Source organism: Panthera onca, chromosome D4 (assembly GCF_046562875.1).
Source record: "Panthera onca isolate mPanOnc1 chromosome D4, mPanOnc1 haplotype 2, whole genome shotgun sequence".
NCBI classification, from domain to species: Eukaryota; Metazoa; Chordata; class Mammalia; order Carnivora; family Felidae; genus Panthera; species Panthera onca.
This window is the reverse complement of record NC_138351.1, coordinates 21770053-21789111: the sequence shown is the minus strand read 5'-3', so window position 1 is coordinate 21789111 and position 19059 is coordinate 21770053. Positions and strand designations below refer to the sequence as shown.

The window sequence follows — 19059 nt, the reverse complement described above, 5'->3', positions numbered from 1 at the left end:
ATTTTGCCTCTTTTGTTCCACAGGACCCAGCTTTAGGGAGGCATCATTTATTTACAGGCCTTTCCACTGGGCTTCAGTGATCAGCCAATAATACTGTGGACACACACTTCTAATGGCCTGTGTTTTGAAACTGAGTCTAATCTAATGGCGAGGGGCCCAAACTCCTTTTCCAGCACAGCCATTAAAGGATGTAGGTTATTGCTGTTGTCACCATTGATATTTGTCATTGTAATGTAATTAGGGCCCTAAAATGATGCATTACAGCCCTTGGCACAGCTTCTATTAAAATCTTTTCTTCTGCTCACTGAACTGCGACCTGCTTTCTGATGAATAACAGACAGACAGCTTTAGGGTAAGGAGCAGATTCATCAAAGAAGTATTTTTCAGCTTTGGGGAAAGAGAGGGGAAAAAAAATAAAAAGGCAACCTAGGAGGAAAAGCACTAGGGGAGGAAAAGCCACAATACACATTTGAATTTCATCTGACCACTTGAAATTCTGATTGCGTCTGATGAATCTTGCTTAGACAATATATCCCCAGTCTTCGAATCACATGGTTAATCAGGGCTCTAATCTGCTATCCATCAGCCTACGCCAGGGCTGCAGCTTCCAATCAGATTGATAGGTGATGTGGCTCATGCTTCCCTGAGCAAGTACATTCACAGATAACCCATTTCAACAGGCAAGATTCTGAAATACTGCTGTCAGGGCTGCTGGCTCTGTTCTCGTGGTATTCGAGGCCTTACGGACACTGCCAGACTATTGTCTGTAGATGCCCACGATATTCCAAAATGGCATCAATGGCCCCAGTGAAAGGACGATTGTGCCAAAACAAGACAAAATCATTTGTTTTCACAGCCATAATTTGTGAAATCCATTAATAATCTTTGATACTTCTATATTATGTCTTCCTCTAGCCATCAAGACGGTCATTTAAAAATAAGTTTTACATGTATTTTCCTTCTCTCAATTCACTACCATTCTATGAACTGCTCCTGTAATTTCCCACCTTTATGCCACCCTCCAATAAAAAGAACCAACAAATGACCACCCCCCCCACACACATGCACACAAAACCAACAAATTGGGCAAAATATTTTAGAAAAGGGCATCCTATGAAAATACCTTGGCTGCGCACTCAGCACTTGGCAAATGAATGCTGACAGTCTAACTAACTAGTTAGTAATGGAACAGAAAAACACAGGCAAAAAGCTTTCATCCCTTTTTCCTTCACACTCCAACTCAGTAACTATCGGAAGATGTATTAACTACCTTGCAACATGGGAAAGCAACATCAGGCATTGAAAAGAATGCCACATTTCAGTCATTAGATTAAAAAAGTAACAAATCCTGGAGAACACGATATCAAATACATATTTTCTTTATCACTTACAACAAATGACATTAGTCATTTAAGTAAGACAAAAAAACTGGCTAAGCCTACCCTTGAATTGAATTACATCCCCTCAAATAGTTGTAATATAATAAAAATCTAATTTTTATTTAGATTACTTCCGCCTAGATGATTTCCTTAAAAAATTAAACAAATTTTATTTTTATGACATAATAAACTTGAAAGAAAGTACAGATAACTTTATTTTAGTAATCAAAGAGATGTATCAGAAGCAATTATTGGCTTAAAAAAACATTTCTTGGAGTTTTAGTCTCTCATCAAAATAGGAGCCATACTACTACCCAGTACTGTTGAAATAAAACAGAGTAACAAAACATTACTAAGAAACCATTTTAGCAGCCCAATCAGAAAACAACAACAAAACACAACCAATTATAGTTTCAGAAGAACATTCTTGAAGAATAACATTTCACAATTAATTTGCTTTCTACACAGGTTTCTTCGCCAAAAACATTTTCAAGGGAGACTCCGTTTTTTTTTTTAAGTTTTTATCAGGAACATACATTCACCAATTATATAAAACACTTCTAAAAAGTGATGAAAACGTTCTTCTTATTCCATCTGAAATCCTTTCTGGAGGACGTACAAATAATCTTGCAAGCCTCTCCTTCACCCAGAACCAAAGATTGTAATTTTTTATTTCAATCAGAAAATCAATTATCTTCATTTGTTCATTGATCTGTTCCAAATTTTCTAGGAAATGGCCTAACTTCGGGAACTGATCCTGCTTGCCCCTAGATTAAAAAGTCAGAGGACTAATGAGAAAGTCTTTCCGAATGACTAAAAATCCAGACTAAACATAAGGAAAAATACTCAAGTAGGACTATTTCTCTAAACTGACAATCCAGGTTTGATCTTGTCATCAAAACTGAACTTTACGTACGAAAGAAAGAACATGTAATGGACAAAACTAATTTTATGGATTAAAAAAAGAAAAGCCAGATTGGAATAAGGCATTGAGATCTAGATCAAAGGTACCGTCCACATTGCTGGCAAGCTGGTAAACTAGACGGCTAAGTTTTATTTTAGTTCACGTACTTATTTTGCACAAAATATCTTATATTGCTTAATAGAGCAATAAATGAAGTGATACTGTTATAAGAAGCAAGTTAATAAAACATATATCAGTTTCCATAAAGGGCTGATTCAAACTAAGACTTTTTTTTTTTTTTTTTTTTTTTTTTTGGTGCAACTATTAAGACTTTTAAAAGCTGTCATCATCCCGCTTCCTCTAATAAGAAAGAGGTACTATCTTGGAGTACTCAATTAGTCTTCCCTTGAACGATATGAAAGTGCCAATATTCAACTAATTTTTAGCCACCACCCAACCTCCGCCTCCCCCAGGGAGTTGAACTAAAGCAATGATTCTACTGACAATAATACCGCAAAGCGGTGTCAATCTGCTTTGTGCTTTGAACTCATATTTATGCTAATTTACTGAGCGCTAAGTATGCTATAAAGTACCCAGTATGTTGTTCAGTTAATTGCATACAATGAAGTACCTCATTTGTTTGTCCTAACAAGATATATGGGTGCTACCATTTGTGGCGCCGGTACAAGAATACTCAGGACAATGCCTTTCCTGAAGAGTATGGCGGTATGCCTGCGTTTCATGAAAACTATTCCAATCTGTCCCTAAAGGCAAGGCTGTATTTTATTGAAGTTTTTTTGCAATGATTAGAAAAAAGTGCCCTTTCCTCTCATCTCTTGAGCTTTCTAGGTCTTTCAGGGAAATCCAGATAGTTGCCTATTATCCTTACTACACCTTCTGGGCTCTCGTTATTGTGTTTAAATACTACTCCAAGCATTGAGAGTGATGTATTATCAAGGTTAAGAACAATGATCGTTGTGCCAGACATCCAATTACTCCTACAAGGTCAAATCATTTCGGCTCTCAAGTCTGAAAAACACTGTAACCAATGTTATCGTGATTATGTTCCATTCCACCAGAGGGGAGCGGCAGGGAAAATGGGGGAAAAAGATGGGAGGGACAAGTGGGATGTCAGGAGTGGGAAGAGAAAATGACCTTCTCTGGTGGGCTTAACTTTAGCCTTCATGGAACACGGTGTGCTGGTCAGAGAACCTGATTACTCTGAGTCCTATGACACTCATGTCAGTGTGTCATAGCAAAGACCTGCCTGCTACTTTCTGATTTCTTTTTTCTCATTCCCTGTTTCCAAATCAATCTCTCACACGCTCTCTCTTTTCACCTTACTTACTTTATGTCATTTTCCTACTGACATAAACATACAAATGCCTTCGTAAGTCGATTTACAAGTAAGCGTTTTCATACTTAGTGATAATATAAGGGGACAAATATTCCTTGTGCCCACGGTAGGTGAGTATCATTTACCTTGAGTTTTCCCAACACTATCTATGTGATTAAACGGTATGTGGGAAACTTTGGATACTGGAATAAAACCAGCAAGACAAATAAAAATATTAATGGTTCTTCAAGTTCTCGTCAAGGATATGTACCTCCACGAAAGCAATAAACCGCCTTTCATACACCGAGAGCCATGCTCTGCTTCTCAGTCTATCCTCTTACGTTAGACTAAAGGCTTCCTGGTCCGTTTTCTTCTTACCTCCATTTTGCATAAAATCTGTCTATATCTACGTTCTTCAGTATTTCTTTTTCTCTCATCCTTTCAATTCTAGCACGGCCTCTACTGGCTTCCCCTCGCCCCTGCCAATCATATAAAATCTCAAGTCTCTGAAGCCATCACTGTCAAGATACCCTTCTAGCCCCTTAGACTCTTTTCTTGCCTTGATAAATAGCCAGTTCCTATCAGAACCAGGCTGCACTCCTCTGCTGTTTGCACTCATACTGCTCGGCCAAACACCCCCCACTACCAGCCGGGTCCAGGCAGAGCAGGCAAGTGAATCCATGGGCCTCTACCTAGCTAGAGCAGAAAAGAACAGGATCCCCAAGATGGGGGTGAATAACCCATGCAAGGATGAGGGAGAGACCCCGTGCCTGAAAGTCCCAGGACTCGCTGCCGACTCACCTTTTCTGTCTCAGCCCAAAGACACCTCAGGCATCTTCACTCCCCATCCTCTGATTCCTTCTCCCAGTCATTCTCTGGCCCACTACAGCCCTTTCTTCACTGCATTTATAATCATCTGAAATCATCTCACATGTTTTTGTTTACATGCAGGAGAGCAGTGCTCCTCAAACCTTAATGTGCATACTAATCACCCAGGAATCTTGTTAAAATCTAGGCTGGAGTGAGGCCTGACCATCTACACTTCTAACAAACTGCAGAGACACAGGCGCTGCGGGTCTACAGGCCGCACCCTGAGCAGCAAGGCTCTCAGGGTGCGGTCTGCAGGCGGACCGCAGGCTCAGGGAAGGCAGAGATCTCGGTCTGCAGCCACCTTGAGGAGCGAGCAGAAGGCACTCACAAGGATCTGCTGAGTGGACAGAAGCAACCGCAGTTGAGTCAGGTGGCGGGATCTCCTCAGATCTCTTGCAAGCACACTAAAGTTGAGAATAGTCTGGAGCATTTCACCCAGAAAGGAGTATCTATCTGGAGGTCCTGCTTATACTCTGATTTGGTTTGTTTACCTTCCCAACACACATCTTTTCTGGCATTCAGGATGCCGTGCTGCTCAAAAAGAATAATAAGTAATCTCGGTGGGTGACAAGAGGAAATGCAAATCCACTCTGGACAATTCCTGGCTGATAAGTAAGTGACTAAAACTTCCATTCCAAAACCTTAGCAGGATATGTGTTTTAAAAAGTATTTGAGAAATACGATAAAGGCGATGCCACTCAAAGCTCCCTCCTGAGATTACTCACACCAGACTGATCACCTCACCCAGCTGAACTAGGCTATTTGTTAGACAGCACAGTGGGGGAGCACCTCGTATGCGGAGTTGGGTTAGATCTCCACAATGGTATCTTCAGAGTAAAACAGTGTGATAACTCTTAGAGTCCAAGGAAGGGCCCAGCCCGAGCCAGGCACTGGCAGCCATGCTCTCCAAGGAAGTACAAGAGCAGTTCCTGGTAATCAGCGCATAGTGGGTCACACGCACCCTCCCACACGTGCAGTGCCGTGCACACATGCCGACCCCACCCAGAAGGAGGACAGTCAGAGCCAAGCTTGGGGAGCCACGGTCACAGCCCCAGCACGAGGGCTCGGGCTCCTACAGAGAAGGCACCATTGGAATGCCTTCCAAACAAGGACCAGAAATCCCGGGGATCCATGCATAGATTCAAATATGCAAATCCCCTCCCCACCTTCCCTGACAAGCCTGTTTGAATACTCTCACTGGAGGGGGATGTTGTTCCCCTAGAACCTACTAACTCCTGATGCATTTTGTGTGTTCTTTGTCCTCCGTGCAACATATCCCACACAGAAGTCCACCATCACTCAATGACTCCTCACCCAAACTCTCGTAATGACTCACATAGGTGTGAACCCCACAGGCTGGGAGAAGCCAGTGTTAGGCTGGTTAAGAAATTTAAAACAAAAAAAAAAGAAAAGGAGTCCCACAGACTGTTGTCTCTCTATATTCAGAAAAATAGCATTATCTCTACAGTCAGGCTCATATCTTAAAAAAAATTTTTTTTAAATGTTTATTTTTGACAGAGAGAGAGAGAGAGAGAGAGAGAGAGAGAGGGAGAGAGTGGGAGAGGGGCAGAGAGAGAAGGAGACACAGAATCCGAAGCAGGCTCCAGGCTCTGAGCTATCAACACAGAGTCCGACACGGGGCTCGAACTCACGAACTGTGAGAATGTGACCCGAGCCAAAGCCGGAAACTCAACCGACTGAGCCACCCGGGCGCCCCTCTTTCTTTTCCTTTTTAATACTTTACTAGACAGGTTGAGAAAATTAAAAGTACAGGAAACTCCTACCATCCCCTTTTGCTCCAGTATCCCTAGTTACTTTTCAAATGTATTTCAAGCTGCTTTTAATTAAATTGCGCAGGCAGTTTAAACATTTAAACGTGTACCTTAGAAAAAGCCAAACCCACAAATGTATGGCTGCCTTTCTGTCCATTCAACAAATATTTGTTAGGCACCTACTATTTGTCAGGCCTATTTTAGGTGCTGAATGGAGACACGGGGGTGAACAAGACAAGTAAGTTCCTGCTGTCACAGAGTTCACAGTGCAGGAGGGGGAGACAGAACCAAACATAAAAGTATATGGAGAGGAATCTGAGAAACAAGAAGTGCTGAAGAAGGTAAAATGGGCGGGGGAGGGGGTCTAAAAGAGAAGCCTGGGATGGGACGTGGATCTGCTCTGGATGAGATGATTAAAGAAGGACAAATAAAGAACGGACTTGAGAGCGGAGATATGGCTGGAAGCAGCATCGCCCAAAGCAGGTTCCACACGGAGTTTGGCAGATGTTATTAACAAGTGTTGTATACGTAAAGCACTCCCTGACCAGATACCTCACGGAGCTCAAACAAAGTGAAACAGGTTCCTTTGCTGTTGGGACATCTCAGACCTTTCATTTGACAGTGTTTAGTCACAAAACTTTGGAAAGGAGGACAGAAAACACACGGCATCGATCAGACCTGTTTGCAGAAGCCTTTCCTCTCAAAGCTCTTAGAACGGATCCCATTTTGTGGGAAACACTGAGCTGGTTGAGGGTTTCCAGGCCTGACTTTACACTAGCATTACAAGTGGATCCTTCACAAACACCAACGCCCAGGCCTCACCCTAAACCCATGAACTCATGCTCTGGGAGGGTAGAACCCATGCTTCAGTATATTATTTTACAGCTCCCCAGGTGATTCTAATGTACAGGCAGAATTGAAAACCATTAAGCGAGAGCACAGGATGCGTGAAGTAAAAAACAGAGTGGAAAATAAGGACAGAAAGGGCTCATGAGGTCAGACCGTGGAAGGTCCAGAATGCCACACTAAAGAGCCTAAACTTTATTTGCAAGGCAGCAAGGACCTACCAAGGGCATTTCTAGGAAAGCTGTGATAAATACCAGACAGGAGGTCAAGACATGCCAGTGCATTTCTGCCCTCCACCCCTTTCTTGCCACTGATTATACTTGAGTGGCTGTGGAAGGATAGAAGAGATTTATAACCACAAAACATACCACAAAAGGAAAGATGGAGGATGAAAGATAACTTCAGAATAGGAACAATATGAATTCCCACAGCACCACAAACTTAGGAAATTCAACAAGACATTTTCAGATACCAGCTCATTCATTCACTCCTACTCTAAGCTAGCAGCTGTGGTAGAAACAGCAGAGAATGCTGAACTGATCTGGACTCCAGTGTTTATAACCTAGGAAAAGCAAAGACCAAACGGAAATAAACGTGGTAACAGACAGCATGGGGCATCTAGGTGGTACGCAAGAGAGCCCTAGATACGCAAGGGTGAGGACGAAAGAAATCCCTTCTGGCTGAAGTCTTTGAGGAAAGAGCCGCATGTGAACCAGGTTAATTCCGCAGTTCTCAATACCACTCTGCTATCCTACCAGGCACTGTGTCAGACACAGTCTGAGAAAAAGAGGAGTGAAACAAGACAGGATTCACAGAGCCCATAATCTAGCAAATGAAACAGACACTGAAAAAATACAAAATGCAGGGCATTTAAAAATGCTTAACAGAGGTCTCTGTTTCCCTGAGTAACTGAGGGTGAAATGAGTCTTATAGACAAAGGAGAGAGAGGCAGGGAAAAGGGCGACAACATTCCAAAAAGGATCGGCCTGTGGCACCCATGTGGGACATTCATATTCAACAAACAGGACAAGGGAAAGAAAGGGGGCAGCAGCAGCACAAGATGAGGCTGAAGAAGCAGATCCAGAACAGCCCAGCATATTGCGATTATCTCCACCCAGGTTAGCCTGTCATGAAAGTCACATATGGAGGCTAGATGTGCCAGTCACGATCATCGTCGTCGTCCTAACATTCACCGAGTTTCCCCTGCACCAGATAGTTCACGTCAGTGCAGAACAATTCTAAGAGAACTACTCTGTCCTCATTTTACAGATAAAGCCAAAGAAGAACAACTCGGGTAAGTAATCTACCATGATCAGATAGCTGGAGAGAAGTAAACAGATGCAAGAATAACTGAGGGCAGATTCCAAGAGACTGACTGGGTGTGGCTAATGAGCAAGAAGGAAAGGCAATCATCACCTGCCTCCAGGTTTCTGGCTTGGCAAACTGGGTGGATGGTTCTGGCATTTCCTGAGATAGAGATCACTGGACCACGAGCAGGCTTGCGGGGGAAGATGTCGTTTGCAGACATGTTGAGTTTAAGTACTTGTGAGACACTGAAGGGAAATGAGGACTCGGTTACATACAACGGTCTCAGAGGAGAGATCCAGGCTGTAGAAAAAAATTGGGATTCGTCTACTAAGCAAAGTGGACAAGGTCACTGAGGAAAAAAGAGGATAAGAGCCATGATGGGAATACTGACTAGATTTCCAGGAGTGGAGAAGGGCCCCTAAAGAATAACCAAATACGGGGGCACGTGGGTGGCTCAAGTCGTTGAGCATCCGACTCTTGATTTCAGGTCTGGTCATGATCCCAGTGTCATGGGATCCAGCCCCAGGTCAGGCTCTGCACTGAGTGTGGAGTCTGCTTAAGATATTATGTCTCCCCTCCCCAGCTCATGTGCATGTGCTCTCTCTCAAAAGAAGAAAGAAAGAAAGAAAGAAAGAAAGAAAGAGAAGAAGAAAAAAAGAAAAAGAAAAAAAGACCTAATATGAATGGATAGACATTCAAGTCTCCCTGAGTCCCATAAGCCCCCATAAGGCTTGGTGACAGTGGGAGGAAAGGAGACACACTGCAGAGGGAAAATCAGCAGCATGTTGTGACTTCCCTAGACCTGGACAATGAGAAGAAGTATGGAATCCATGACTCCAACATGTAAAGCCTAGGTATGGGGCTACCACTCATTAGGATAGGGAAGTCCCAAGGCTAGTTTCAAGGTTTGTTGTGGGGGACAGTTATGAAAGGCAAGGGGAAAAAGCTGAACTCAAATGACAAAACATTCTGGAAAGCACACCGATACTGTGAATGATACAACTGTGGAGTCCCAAATCCTAAAATGACTCTATTTACTAGTCCAGCTGAACCATGACTTTAAGCAAACCCCTAAGTGATATGGGACTCTGCGTCTACACCCATGAAATGGGAAGAATACCCACTGCCCATATCTGGTGGGCAGAAATATTTATGAGGATACACTTATGAATAAAATCCCTTAAGGTAAGTAGTTCTGTTCTAAAACAGAACTGAGATTAGATAGTGCTACAAATTGAGTAACTGTATTGTTAGGTATCTATTCAAGCTTAGGCTCTTCCCGTCCCTCAATTAAGAAGCCATCCCTCACTAATTTATACTACACCAGGGAAGGGCTTCGGATCTAAAGGGGCAGGGTGGGGGGCAGACTCAATGGCACAGTAATAAGAGAATAGTGCCTCCCAATTGATCGGGAAGAGGAGAGAGGTCACAAGCCCAGCCCCAGAAAATGTGCTGCTTCTCCACTTTCTTGCACTATGACCCAGAAAAGACATTCTCAGTATTTATGTTTCGCTACTGGCAAAGGATCTCTCTTCCTCTTTTCTTGGTAAACAGATACTTGCCCTGGATGCAGTAAATTTTATATATAGTAGTAAAGAGTAAAGAATAGCAGGCTGCAGGGAAAGGAGGAGAGGTGCAGGGGAAGTCAGGCTTAATTTCAAAGCTTTTTGTAATTTAAGACTACAGAAAACAGGTGAGATTTATAGAAATATGTTCTTTCCATTAGATAGATGACGAAAACGAAAAACAAAAATTCTAAGTTATTAAATTAAGAATTCAGAAGTACTCAGAAGAATTTAAATGAGTTTTGCATTAACCAAAGAACAAACTGCAGTGACTGAACGGCTCCCCACTTGAGAATCTGTGTCAACTGCCTTGACTTAACTTACTATTTTTGCACCATGTCCCTAACCAGCTTGAACTTGACTTTACCTTTCACCTAACTTGCTTTTAAATTTACTTTTTTTATTTTTCAGGTTACACCTTCCTTTATCTTATGAACTCCAATTTTCTAGTCCTAATAAAACCGCCCTGATAAACCCACTGATTAAATATCGTAAAGCAGTGCTAATGAAAAGTAGTCAATCCTCACATTGTTATCCATCATCAAGAAGACAATGGTCTTGTGCCAGAATTAAATCAACTCAGAGTTGAGTTCAGCTTAACTAGGTGGAATTTTTGTTGTCGTCCTTTGGTTTTTTGAACAGTGAAGACATTCCCAATGAAGAAAGCAGTGTGCTGATTTACAGTCTGGTACAAACTCCTTACTGTTAACGCCCATCTGTGGCAAATTGTTCGCAGACCTGCACCAGTCCACAGACCACATGCACTAGCACTGTTCTAAAGCAACACTCCCACGTTGCAAACGATAATTTCTTATTGCCTGGGACTTTAGAAAAAGAGGTAAGTATATTCCTTCAAGGCAACAAAATTCTCCGACAGAGCCCTGAAAAATGGAGCATTCCTTGATCCCTTCCTGTGTTACGTGGAGAAGCTACGTGTCCACAGTTACACTCACTGGCTTAAGGGCAGGTGATGGCCTAGAAATCAGTTCTGCAGACACCCTAGACCTCAGTGGGGTCTTCCCACTGCATCATGCTGCCTGCTAGTCGGATGCTATGCTACAGCCAATTGTAAAGGACTACAATTATAAACAGTACTTTTTTCTTTCTAAATGACAGGGCTAAAGAAGACCATGGCAAACACTCAAGGATGTTTGTGCTTCTTCCACAACAAAATACACTTCAAAATTGGGAGTTTTGCTTGTTAAACTTAAGTTTGATAAATTTTCTGGGGACGCCTGGGTGGCTCAGTCGGTTAAGCGTCCGACTTCGGCTCAGGTCATGATCTCCAGGTTTGTGGGTTCGGGCCCTGTGTCTGGCTCTGTGCTGACAGCTCAGAGCCTGGAGTCAGTCTATGTCTGCCCCTCTCTCTCCCTCCCCTGCTTGCGCTCGGTCTCGGTCTCTCTCTCAAAATAAATGTTAAAAAAATAAATAAGTAAATAAATAAGTAAATAAATAAATAAATAAATAAAATTTCTGCAGAGAATGTGCTCACATGACAAATCAAGTTAAAACAAAATGTACTACTGCATGACTTTTTTTTGCCCATTTACCTAAAATACTGCTCAGGAATTAGAGGTCAATATGAGCAGGGCAGACACTGGAGGATGAGAAGAAAGAGGACAGAATTTGAAAGTGTAAGTACCTGTCACAGTGGGGTCTCAGAGAGCAGAGGAGGGAGAAATGGAAGTGCCTCCCTTCTCTGTAACAAGGTACCAACCCCACCAGTGACCAGCTGGAGTCCAGGCAGGCTACCTAAAACAAGGTACTATTAAAACGACTTCAATTTGCTGACCTGTTACAGAGACGCGGGTCTGGAATGTAAGCAAGGCCAGGTTATGCAGATTATCACACTAGCTACCAATCCTGACATCCTAAATTGGGGGTGTCATTCAAGCAGCACATGGACTCCCCCATGTACGATATCAACTACATCATGGAGACAGTAACAACGAAACACAAGAAATTTTAAACATTCCTTGGCTCCTTGCTACTCAAAATGTGGTCGGTGGACCAGCAGCATCGGCATCACCTGTGCATCAGAAATGGTGAGTATCAGGCACCACTCCAGACCTGTGGAAACAGAATCTGATTTTAACATGATCCTCAGTGACTTGTGCACACACCGAAGCTTGAGAAGTACCACTTTAGTTCACTGGTTCTCAACCCTGCTGCACATCGGAATCACCCTGGAGCTTTTAGAAAAATGCTGATGCCCAAGTCCCAGGTCGTGGGGCCTGGGAACCAGCATTTTATACAACACATTGGTCCAGTTCTATCCCCTCGTTTTATAGGTATGGATGAGAACTGAGACTCAGAAAAGTTAGGTAATTTACCAAGATCACAGAAAGTTACCAGCTGAATTTAGAGGAAATCCTAAAAAAGTATTTAGGATCATGCTGCCCATAAAAATGATGAAGAAACCATTAAGTTAGCAATAAACCAAAATTAATTTTAAAGAACTAAGGTTTCATTTTACTACACATATACTTTTTTGTACTTTTATTTTTTCATTTTGTTAATGTTTATTTATTTTTGAGGGGGGGGGCACGAGTGGAGGAGGCACAGAAAGAGAGGGGGACAGAGGATCTGAAGCGGGCTCTGCAATGACAGCTGCGAGCCTGACGAGGGGCTTAAACTCACAACCGCAAGATCATGACCTGAGCCGAAGTTGGACACTCAACCGACTGAGCCACCCAGGCACCCCAACTGTTTTGCACTTTAAAAAGAAACTGAACATACACCTGTCTATTTTATGTATCTTTGAACCCTGCCCAGTATTTTTCGATGGTGGGTAGGCAGACATAATTTTCCATCGGCCACAGAACAACCGGTAGAGACAGCGAAGCCTCAGCCTTGGATGGGCTTCTGCCTAGGTCAGCAGTTAGCCTCAGAGTGGAAGGATCATGTGTGATTCTTTTTCTAAAATGTCTTTAATATGAATATACTACTTTTTTAGCAAAAAAAAAAGAAAAAAGAAAAGCAAAAGCACTTTGAAACTGCCTTTTAAAGGTCTTTATTTTACTTACATTGAAAAGTTCAAAAACAAGGACAGTCGCTATGTGCTGATTAGGAAAGTTTCCAAAAGCACAGCACTGGCTCGGGGCACATGGGAGACGAGAAACTTTTGCCACAACTGCTGACCCCTCTGGTGGTTGATGATTATGTCATGACATTTCACCCATAAATTCGCACAAGATGCGTAGAGGTGTGGTGGGAGGTGGGGGTGGAGCGGAGGAAATTAAAAGCTGTGGTCAGACTTGAAAAAAAAATTACCCCAGAAAAGCAACGTATGTTTCTGACAGTTGAAAACAGACTGCATGACAGACAGCAAAACCACATTTCCGCATGTTTTTTTTTTTTTTTTTTGGAATGGATCTGTGGTTTTATGCCACCAAGCAATATTTTGGTTTACCAAAATGTACACTATGGCCTTTTTAATTTCATGTTTACTTAACTTTCCTTACTATCATTGCTGTTCTCACTCAACTACAGCAGTTTAAAACAAGAGTCTAGGGCGGGGGTTTAAACTACAGAATATGCCACATTACAAAAAAAGAAGAAAATTAACCACACACATTAATTTGCACTAAAAGCATCCATTGTAATTTCAGTATTTAGCTCATACATAATAAACAATGGAGATAATTACTTGTTTTGAAATACAGTAGTTTCTCCAGACAATTACAGACTCAGCCTCACGTTTCCACAAAATTTCTCAAGACAAAAAGGATATGGAATCACTGACCTATCCAGTTGCTGGCCAAATGATATAAAAATTGAAAGGAAACAGGAAAAAAAAAGAATGACTGGAGCAAAGTCTCCACAGCGGATGCATAATTTAGAAGATTCTGTACCTATTTTTAATGTTTAAAAAAAAAAAAACTTTAAAAAGGAAAAAGTCAAAAATCAGGTAATTTGCAAACTCCCACTAGTACGTCTATAAAGGTAATGGCAGTAATCAAGCAAAATGACGAAGAACAACACTCGCTCTCATACACTGCCACAAAGGTCAAACATGTTCCCTAAAATGGTAAGTTCCTAAACCCACTGTCCACAAAGAGCTGCCTGGCAAAGCCCATCGTGGCCTGGGTATAGAATAATAAGGCACAAATACAAGTCTTATGAAAAAGAATCCTTGAGGTTCTTGGCAGGAATACAGATTTGGCAGGAGATGAAGGGAAGATGCGGCTATGAAGACATGGAAGGCCAGAGAAGCAACAAACTCACTTTTCTTTCCTCCTCTTCCTTCTAGCACTCCCTCCTCCCTAGGCACCTCACTGCCAGCATAATCAGGAGCAATTCCCCTCCCCCTCCCGGAGGTTTCCTTTTCTATCAGTGGTACCATGATTCTGCCACGCTGCAGTGGTCAATGTCTTAGGAACGAATGCATTTACACACCCGCCGTCCAATGAACTGCTAGGTCACTTGGGTTCCTCCTCGCCAGTCCCACATCCCTCCTCAACCCTGTCCCTCTCCAGTCCTGTGCCTCTCCACTCAAATCATTTCAGCTAAAATTCACTGAACATCTGCTGTCAGGGCCCATGCTAGCTGCTACACCCTCGCCCTCCTGGCTGATTAAAACTTCGTTTTGCCTTCGTCCAACAGCTCACATAATATACTAGCATTCAAGGCCTTCTGTAGATGAATCCCACATCTGCCTTCTCAACCATTCTCTCCCCCTATCCCAACCAAGCTAGAAATGCTAACCAGAACCTGAACAGACACGGCCCTTTCCCATCCGTGTATGTGGCTTCCACTTGGAATCATCCCCTTTCCCTTCTTCTTAAGTGCTCCCCCCGCTGCCCCCAAGGTCCAACTGAAATGTCCCTGAATCTGTCTCAAGAACAGCGCTCTTAATCACTCCTGACTGCCCCTCTTCCGTCTCTGTCAGAGTGCCATGTCAGAGAACTTGTTTTGTTCACACTGGTCCAAATGCCATAAAAAGATTAGAATCTCCACAGAGGCAAGCCTGTCCTCTCTTCTAACTCCCTAGACCTCAAAGTGTGCCCCGCAAGTAGTGGGAGGTCAATTAGCATTTGCTCAAAGAACAATTAAAAGCCATCAGGGCTTTTGCCTTAATTCTGAGGTCTCTTGACCAAGTAGCTCTCTCAATGTAGGAGGAATAAAACAACCTCAAGAGGGTTAACTTCTTGCTCAGGTTTAAAGTCTTTAGATTATCATCTTAGCTTCTGTAGGTCTGGTTCTAGATATTTCTATTTGAGAAGCTACATATTTCCATTTCAGATAGTTAAAGCTTGGGGTGCGCCTCAAACAAACAAATGTGGCAAAAGTATGCCTTCAAACTGGAAAATCAAATACAGGCATACCTCATTTTACCATCTTACCATGCTTCAGTTTCCTGAGTTTCGCAGATATTGTATTTTTCTGCAAGCTGAAAGTCTGCGCCAGCCCATCAAGAAAGTCTATCAGCGCCATCTTCCCAACAACACTGGCTTGTTTTATGCCCGTGTCACATTTTGTTAATTCTCCCAATATTTCAAACTTTTTCATTATTCTTCTATTTCTTAGGGTGATCTGTGATCAGTAATTACAACTAACTGAAAACACAGATGATGGCTAGCATTTTTTACCAAAGGTGTTTTTCAATGTAAGTATGTGCATGGTTTTTTCAGACATAATGCTACTGCACACTTAATAAATACACTACAGTATAATAGAAGCCTAATTTTTATATGCACTGGGAAACCAAAAAATTCATTTGACTTGATTTCAGTATTTGCTTATAGTGATGGTCTGGAACTAAACCTGACAATACCTCCAAGATACGCCTGAATCAAAGAAAAAAGTGGGATGTATAAATCTAAGTGGGGAAGCTGGCATGAATACCATCTAACAACCCAAAAGCAACAAAGATCTTACCAGAATTTTTTCTATATGCATCCAAAATTGATGCAAAATATTCTGAATTCTTGCTTCGATTTTAAGAAAATCCTATCAGTTCTGCTTAGATCTGGTTACAATAGGTCCCAACTACGAGCCATCTATGAGCATTTGGAAATACACAGCCATACTAAAAAGCCAGGTCTTTGTACATAAATGTATTATGCCTGACCCAGCCTCTCCTAAATCTGCCACCTTGTAAATGGAAGGAAAGGCTCACAAGGACACAGAGCTGCCAAACTGTCACCTCCACATTCCTGGAACCTACATAAAGGTAAAAGCTTAAGAAGGACATTCTGGAATTTTGCAGGACACAATTTCTCCATTAAGAAGCCCAAACAAGGATTCTGTGTTCTCCAAGTTAGCCAAAAAATATTCAAGCAAGTAGAACTGTGGAATTGCCACCATGTTTTTTATTGGCCACTTTAGGTTAACTATATTTTTTTGAGGTTAACCAATGTAGATGTACTTAGTGGTAATAAGCCACACTCCAAAACAATTCTATGTCCCAAAAAATCAAAAGCCTTTAAAATAGTCACCCACATTCACAGCACAGCTCAACGGAATATGGAGCGGGGGGAGAAGTAAGCCCAAAGTAAAACTTCGGCCCACTGACCAGTGCCGATGCATTCAAAAATAAAACAAATCCAGTTCGGGACTCATAGGCTACTGAGAAAACTCAGGGTTCCATTTTGTTTATTACAATGTGACCAGGACTAGACAAAGCCAAGATAATGCCCTTTGACCTCAGCAGGAGATGAAGTCAAAGGGTAGAAGGGCTATTTTCCAGCAAGATCTGCCCTGATCCCTGAACTGGCACAGATCAAGCCAAGGTATCGTGCTCAGTTCTCAAGTGGTTCCAGTCCATCATATACATCTTGGTACCAACCAGACGACCGTCCAAGAGAATGGCTGAAATGACCGACAACATTCAGCATGGACAAACACGGGCTCACAAAGGGCAAAACTATTCCCTGCAAAAGGACTAACACTAATTCTGGGGCCCTCAATGGGTAGTCAGGACAAATGGGCCTCACCTAAAGCCAATAAACTTCGACTAGCCCAATAGTCCCAATGAAAAAGCCTCCTTCTAAGAGAAAAGAAAAGAGAGTGGTTTACAGAAGACCATGTAATATCCCCATTCAGAACCTGAAATAAGAGCCTACTACCACCAACCCTACTGTGCTTGTCATCCCAAGAAAATCTGAAAAGATAAGCATGGCTTGACACGTTCTCTCAAACTGACTGAAGTAACTAGGGCAGCCAGGTAAGGCTGACTCTTGGCCTCTAGCCATCCCACGCCAACAGCGCCCCTAAGTTGTGACAACCAGAAACACGTGCAGACACGGCCAAAAACGTCCTTGGGAAAAAGGAACCGCCCCAGTTTGAGACCACTGCTCCAAAGAGTAGTTCTCAAACTCTTTCATTTGGGTCTGGGTTTCCTCACTGGATCGGTGGGTGCTTATGGACTCTTCTCCCACAGAAAAACTTCTGCAAAGAAGTTCAAGGACCGTGTGGATCCTTTAAAACCCAGTCAAGGAATTCTCCATCCCATTCTCATCCCAGGCTGGCTCTCAGTGCGTTAGCTCTCTGGACACTCCCATGTGGTTGTAAAAGGTACCGTCCCTGTCCTAGAGACTTCATAGTTAGAAGTACAAAAAAAATCAATAGGCCTGTGGTCATCAGTCCATGAACCAGCAATGAAAATCTGCAATAAAGATGAACCGATTGGTTCACTAGCCCAGTGCATGTGTTCATAAAAAAAAAAAAAAAATTGTCGGAGCACCCTGGTGACTCAGTCGGTTAAACGTCTGACTCCTGATTTTGGCTCACGTCACCATCACACAGTTCATGAGGTCGAGCCAGGTGTCGGGCTCCACGCTGACAGTGTGGAGCCTACTGGGAATCTCTCTCTCCCTCTCTCTCTGCCCCTCCCCTGCTCATACTCTCTCTCAATATAAATAAACTTAAAAAAAAAGCACTGGTATTACATACTTTTATATTATGTGTAATAGTAATATTACATGAATCAGTGAATTCTGACCAATCCACTAATTAACTGTGGGACTTAATCATTTGACTTTTGCATCTCATTTTATTCATCCACAGGATAGGGAAAACCCTTTAGCAAACATTATTGACTTAAATAATGGATGAGAAAGTACCTTGTAAAATATATAAAGTACTACATAAATTTAAATATTCATTCCGACTCCTAGTCTCATCAGGTTAATTTTGGGCTAAAACAAACAAACAAACTCAGAGAATAGATGTTTAAAGAGACTTGCTAAGACTAAAAAGAAGTGATAGTAAATCTCAATTTCTAGTCATACGGTCACAGAAAATAACAAACCAAAACCAAAGGGTCATTTTAGACCAAAGGAGCTAAAAGGGATCTCAATGTTGCTTTCTACTAATTGAAACTGAGAAAAGTGTGGTCCTGAGAAGTTAAGGTACTCAGCAGTATCACACAGATGGTCACTGGTAAGGTGAGAACTAGAACCTGAACCCCCTGAGTGGGCCAAGTATTTGGGGGGGGGGGGGGGGGGGGAGAAAGAGAGCGAGAGAGGAGAGAATGCTGGTAATAAGTGTATTCCAAACCCAGCGTTTGGAATATGGCAGAAATATCTATTATACCAATGATCTGAAAACGGAGCCAAACCCAGGACCTATTTCACTGGTTGGTTGATCTCAAGAAGTTACTTGATTTCTGTATCTCAGACTCTTCATATATAAAATGGAAATAATAATATACTATAATCTCATAAGATTATTGTGAGATTAAGTGAAGTATTATTCACGCAATAAGCTCTCTAAAATCACTTACTGTTACAATCATGACTCTTTCAGTAACACTATACCATCTCCACTAATAAAAAACTAACATATCTTTAAAGTTCCTTGTCCCTGGAAAAGAACTAGACACTGGCATTTTTACTGACTTGGAGGGTAGTTAGCTAAGCACACCACAGTATGGTTCAGACCCGTATCTCCCCACACTCATTCAAACCACATGTGCACTGACTTATTAATAGTAAAAAGGATTCTTCAGATTAACACTGACTAGTGATGTAGTGATGTTCAAACTGAATTTTAGATTCAGTTGGGACGCATTCATGTTTTCATCTTTAAAAAGGCAGATTCCGCATGCTGAAATACATATATTCTACTTTATCCT

General features: G+C 42.1%; 1 protein-coding gene across 13 annotated transcripts in view; it reads right to left on the bottom strand.

Annotated features, from left to right (window-relative positions):
• The window catches only part of LOC132663591 (transducin-like enhancer protein 4), a 141969-nt gene that overhangs the window by 109090 nt on the left and 13820 nt on the right, over positions 1–19059 (bottom strand). The window lies entirely within an intron of this gene.